Here is a 6,303-nt window from a genome sequence, read left to right as displayed (position 1 = left end):
TGGTTTTATCCAAAAAAAACGACCAGAAATGCACTTTTCGAGGGATTGTTCGTTTTGACGAAAATTTTTAAGTCTTTCTAACCTTGAAAATTAATTGCATATATATGGTGGTTATGTAATTGGTTCAATACATATTTTATATGCAATTTTAATCCTCTTTAGGTATGATTACTTTGTGGTAATTTGTGTTTGAAAGCTTGGTTTTATATTTCACATAATTGCAAATTAATTGCATTAAGTGTGAAATTGTTGTTCTTTGAGGCTTCCAAGTACTAAAGATTCAATCTTTAATTATATTAAGTGATTGAAACTTTTAGTTACTAAATTCCATGAATTTTTGTTGAACTTTGTTGATTTAATCATTTTTGAATTGATTGGAATCATAAAGTTTGAAACTTGTGATAGAAATTTGTTTATCTTCATATTGGAAGATATAATTTTTTCAAGGATTCACAAGTATTAAAGTTGGAATCTTTATTGAACTTATGTTCATTTTTCCCACTCCCTTTTATTTTGTCAAAAACTCAAGATTAATTTAAATTAACTAAATTGATAGTGAGTATTTACCCTCTTTTTTTTGTTGCACCAAGTCAAACAAATTTTATTCACTACTACAAAAACGGGATTAAAGATCGCAAGTTTTAGAACGGTTAAAGATAAGCGTTCTCTGCAACAATATAGAACGTATTTGTGTAGGATTTGTGAGTTAATAAATATAGAACGGTGAAGATATTCAACCATTCTATATTATTTATTACTCAAATAAAAGAAAAAAAATCAATAATTAACTGTAAATAATAGAGAACGGTCCTCTGGACAACCGTTCAGTATGCTTTGTTTATGTTTTTTTTTTTTTTCCGGAAGGATTTATTTTTGGAAGTATAATATTATTTTTTATTTTTATTTACGGAAGGATAATTTACCCTCAAATTTCCTAAAAAACAAAATAATTTACCCTCAAAATAATCAAATACTCTGAATGAAACTGTTAGATATTTAATTTCGCAAGCTAAGTATACATTGATTGTTGCTCCACCGCCGCACCCACTAGACCATTGTCGCACGCACAGTCGCTCAGGCTCACCGCTACAGCTGCATCCTTCGGTCAACTACCAACCACCGCACTACTCTGTTGCATCGTTGCGCTAGTGCTGTATAGGTAGCCTTTCAAATTTGTCTTCATTCTCCTGTGATTATTTGATTTGCCCGAATGAATTTGTCAATGTATTTAATTACAATAATTTATTCATTTGAATTATTTAATTAAATTGTAGTAATATTCAATCATAGATTCATAGCCTTCTTCAATTTCAATAATTTGATTCAAATTTTAGGGTTATTAAAAAAACCTTCAAAGTTCTAGGGGGAAAATTCAATCGATTTTGTACTCGAATAATTCAATCAAATTGCAGTAGTTTTAATCAAATTTAACTTAATTTTTTCGAATTGCATTTATTTCAATATTAATCATATCAAAAGGCTTTAAGCCAAATTAATATTACCTAGGTAAAATTTAGAACCCTAATTAGATAAAGAAAGATGGGTAGGAGAAATAGATTCCACTAGACCAGTGGTTTAACTATTGTTTATGAATTATGCATATGTTCATTTAATTTCAAATACTCTGTAATTTTTTTTTTTGTTGTTTGTTGTTTCACGTCATTACACTCCTTTGTTTGATAGTGATGTAGGTATCCTATAGAGAAGATCTTTTTAGATTGTTAGTTAGAAGTGCAAATTTCTTAAATGACTTTGCTTCCTATTCTATGGTATAAGTTTTTGGCTGGGAAACCTTCGAACTTTGCAAATTTATGTGGATTCTACTTGCTGGTAAAACTTGAGAAATTCATTTATTTCCTACGTCTAGATGATGAGTGTCATTTATGGCACTCATAGGGTAGTCTTTTAGGATGATTTCATCTTCCTTTTTATGCTTTCTTATCTTATTTTTGGTCCTTTTTCTTTTAATCCCTTTCTTTCTTTCTTTCCTTGTGTTTTTCGTGTTTTCTTCGTGTTTTCCTTTTATTTGGTTCTTTTTCCCTTTTATTCCTTTTCGTTGTTTGTTCTTTTAGGTATCTAGGATTTGTCTTTGCAAGGGAATCAAGATGGGCTATATTGACTAAGCAAGGAGGAAATAATCGGCTTGGAGAGGGCTCGGAGAGGGCATGGAGAGGGCATCAAGGCCTACTAGTCTGCCGCGGGCGCGGGCTCATATTCACAAAATTATCATATTTCCACCAGGAACTCTCCGCGGTCAGGCCGCAGGCTTGCCGCGGGCGCGGGTAGTTTAAAGAGCCCGCTCGTATAAGAGAGACCGCGGCCCTCTGATCACCCTTTGGGAGCAGGGGATTCGCCATGCTTTTGCCGCGGGCGCGAGCTAGAAGACCCGCAGGCGCGGGTGTTGCCCAGGAAGCCCGCATAATTTTTAATGGGTTCCGTACCCATTTTTTCGCGGGCGCGGGAATCCCGTTTTTCTTCTTTGCCTATAAATACACTTGTAATTCCTTTTTTGAAGATAAGTTTTAAATAATTTTCATTAGCTTAATTTAAGAGAGAGAAGTTAGAGAGAAGTTCTTGGTATTGGATTTGTATTTCAACATTGGATCAATTGTGCTCGGATTTCTTCATTTTCAAACATTAATGTTAGTAAGATTTTCTTCTTCTAGTTCATCTCTTACTTGATTGATTTAGTTTCATCTTTGATTGTTAGTATTGCTTGGATTTTAATTGGATATTGTAGTTGATATTGCTTTCTCCTGATTTTGATTTAGAATGATGATAAATGCTAAGTCTAGTTATTTCTTCTTGAGTTACACCATGATTAGTGAGTAGATTAGTTGCTAGGGAGAAGAAGAAGCATGCTTGATTGATAATTTGTGCTAGTTGATAATATTTGATTGATTGAATTGTTGTAATAAAATTGGTTGAAATAGTTTTGCATGTGATTAATTAGATTAGGAATGATCAATCTATAAGATTAATCTAGATTGCATTGCATTTCTTAATGACATGACCAATCAATTTGAGAATTGCTTTAATTAATTGAGTTTGATTGTTAATTTCCTTGATTAGCCATTCATAGTGACCCCTAGTTTGCCCTCTAGGAGATAGCTCTTGAACTCTCTTGATTGCTACAATTGTTTGTCCTTTGCAATGCTTGAATCAAACGAAGAAATTGTCGATTAGCACGATTATTGAATTAGCATGTGGAACCAATATCCCTATCATTTAGCTTATTGATTTACTTGATTAGTCTAATTTTGCTATCATAACACCAACCATTTTCTTACTTCAATCTCCGAAATAGCTTGATTTAGGCTAAAGAGAACACCAACTAACTCCTTTGGGTTCGACCCTATATTTACCTATACTTGTTTTAGGTTGGTTTAGGATTTTATAAATAGTGTTTGATTTTGGGATAAGCAATTAACGACTAGTTTATTCCTCTATCAAAATGACGCCGTTGCCGGGGAGTGAAATTGGTGCTTAGCTTTAGTTGTTGAGTCTATTTCATTTTAATTGAAAAAAAAAGAAAAAGATTTTGTTTCTTAAGGCTACATTTGTAGCCGTGCTACTAATATTTTCATTGAAATTTTGCATGCATAGAGCTCGCGATCGATCCATTGTGCCTTTTAACCCGGAAATCGAAAGGACTCTTTCAAGGAGAAGAATTGCTAGTCGATCCTTTGAATTTAGTTCTTCAAGCGAAGAAGGATTTGAAGAGGAACTAGGCATGGGAGATCAACCAAGAGTTACTTTGAAAGAATTGGGAATTCCCGGTGCGTACAAGTTTGAGAGTGGAATTGCTCCACCTACAACACCAGCGAAAGACTTCGAAATTAGGCCGGCTATGATCGCTTTGATCGAAAGGAGACTATATAGCAGAGCTAAGAATGAGAGTCCGTTGAACCATCTCAAGTAGTTCAAAAAGTATTGCAACACTATCAAAGTGAACGGAGTTTCTCAAGAATTCATCCGGCTAAAGTTGTTTCCTTATTCTCTCATAGGCCGAGCCTTGGAGTGGTTGGATAAGGAGGTAAAGCCAAATTCGCTTCAAACATGGGACGAAGTCACCAAGGAATTCTTGTCCCGATTCTACCCACAAAAGAAAACGGCGGAGGCTAGAGCTTTGATTTAAGGGTTCAAGCAAAGACCTAATGAAAGCCTCTACGAAGCGTGGGAGAGGTATAAAGAGTATCAAAGGGAATGTCCCCACCACGGAATTCCAAAATATCAAGTCATTCAAATTTTCTATGGTGGCCTAAGTCCTCAAGGAAAATCATGCCTCGATGGGGGTGCCAGAGGTCCCATAATGAATCGGACGGAAGAGGAAGTGGTGGACATTATAGAGGACGTGATTAAGTACTATAGAGATTGGCAAGATGGTGAGAGGGATTCAACTACCAAGAGTGGTTCTTCGGTGTACTCTATAGACCATCTAAATGCGATCAACAACTTATCCTCACAAATGACAAACTTAGGGAAAGAAATGACCGCAATCTAGGCCAAGTTGGAAGGTCCCTTTTCTTCTCAAGCTTCGAATGCTCCCTCCCAATTTAAGGGGAGAGGTACCTTTTCTAACTCTCAACCCCCTCCCTCTTCAAATAATATGCCTAGTGGTTGTTTGTTTTGTGATGCATGTGGATCTTATGATCATGACTCTTGTAATTGCCCTCATGCTTCTCCGGAATGTGGTGATGATTTTGATAATAGTTTGAGTGAGCATGTAAATTATGTGTCAAATGATAATGTGCAAAGGTTTGATAATCAAAGAGGTCAATGGAATAGGAATTACCAAAACCAAGGTAATTTTGACAACTATAACCAAGGCGGTGGTTATAGGAACCAAGGGAACCAAAGTTCTCGTGGCAGCTATAACAATCAAGGTTATAGTAGTCAAAATCAAAACCAAAATTATGGTAATCAAAACCAAAGTTATAGATATCATAACCAAAGTAGTGGAAACCATAATCAAGGTTATGGTCAAAATCAAAATAGGGGTAATTGGAACAATCAAGGTAGGGGCAATTTTCAAAACAATCAAGGTAGGGGCAATTTTCAAAATAATTCTCAAAGAGGTCCCCCACCCGGATTTGTTCCAAAGGCTCAAGGTGAAAATTCCTATTCACAATCTTCTTCTTCTAGGACCAATTTGGAGGAAATAATTGAAAATCAAACCAAGTTGTTGAACACATATATGGCCGTTAGTGACAAGAAGTTTAATGAAATGATGACCCACAACAAAATGCTCGAAAACCAAATTTCTCAACTTGCTAGTGATTTGAAAGACCAAGCAAGCCCTTCTTCTTTACCTTCCCAAGGCCTAGATCCCAAGAAACCCGTTAATGCTATTGTTACAAGAAGTGGTAAGGTTCTTGAGGAGAGATTGCCTAGGAGGAGTGATAACAAGGAGGTGCCCAAAGAAGTTTTGGTTGAGAATGAGGGAAGTAGAGCATCTTTAGATGAGGTTGTGGTTGAGACACCAAGAGAGGTAAGAGTAGAGAAAGAGATTGTGAAACCGAAGCTCCCTTATCCCCAAAAATTGACGAGACACAAATTGGATGAGCAATTTGGGAGATTTATTGATATGCTCAAACAACTTTACCTTTCTCTACCTTTCACCGATGTGATCAACCAAATGCCTAATTATGCCAAATTCCTCAAAGACATTTTGAGCGGAAAGAGGACTTGTGATGTTATGGAGACAATCAATTTGACTGAAAATTGTAGTGCGATCATCATGAACAAAATGCCACCTAAGTTGAAAGACCCCGGAAACTTTTCCATCCCTTGTGCTATTAACAAGATGCAATTTGGTAATGCCTTATGTGACTTAAGAGCTACTGTAAGCTTAATGCCATATTCGGTTTATCAAAGACTTGATTTAGGGGAACTCTTACCTTCTAACATTACCTTGCAACTAGCCGATAGGTCAATCAAGTTTCCAAAAGGTAATGTGGAAGATGTTCCATTGAGGGTTGGGAAGTTTGTGTTCCCGGTGGATTTTGTTGTTTTAGAAATGGATGAAGATGCTACCATTCCAATTATTCTAGGTAGACCCTTTCTTGCTACCTCGGGTGCTATGATAGATGTAAAGTGTGCAAAGATTTCCCTTAAGGTAGGAGATGAGGTATAGAATTCGATTTGAATGAAAGCATCAAATATCAAAGTTCTTCTCTTGAAAATTGCATGATGATTGACTATCTTGATCATCTTGTGTCTTCCATGCATGAGCACTTGCTCACCTCTAACGATGCTCTTGAGAATGTTTTGTTGAACAAAGACAAGCTAGGTGTACCATGC

At 36.0% G+C, this 6,303-nt stretch overlaps 1 non-coding gene across 1 annotated transcript; it reads right to left on the bottom strand.

The window, feature by feature from the left end:
* Positions 1-4,118: 4,118 nt before the first annotated feature.
* LOC145625932 (small nucleolar RNA R71) lies at positions 4,119-4,224 on the bottom strand. Its single transcript, XR_014110824.1, has one exon. It is a non-coding gene; the product is annotated as a small nucleolar RNA R71 (small nucleolar RNA).
* Positions 4,225-6,303: the final 2,079 nt, after the last annotated feature.

Source organism: Chenopodium album, chromosome 3 (genome assembly GCF_948465745.1).
Source record: "Chenopodium album chromosome 3, dcCheAlbu1.1, whole genome shotgun sequence".
In the NCBI taxonomy this organism is placed as follows: Eukaryota; Viridiplantae; Streptophyta; class Magnoliopsida; order Caryophyllales; family Amaranthaceae; genus Chenopodium; species Chenopodium album.
Note: the sequence above shows the minus strand (reverse complement) of the source record. Positions and strands in the feature narration are given on the sequence as shown.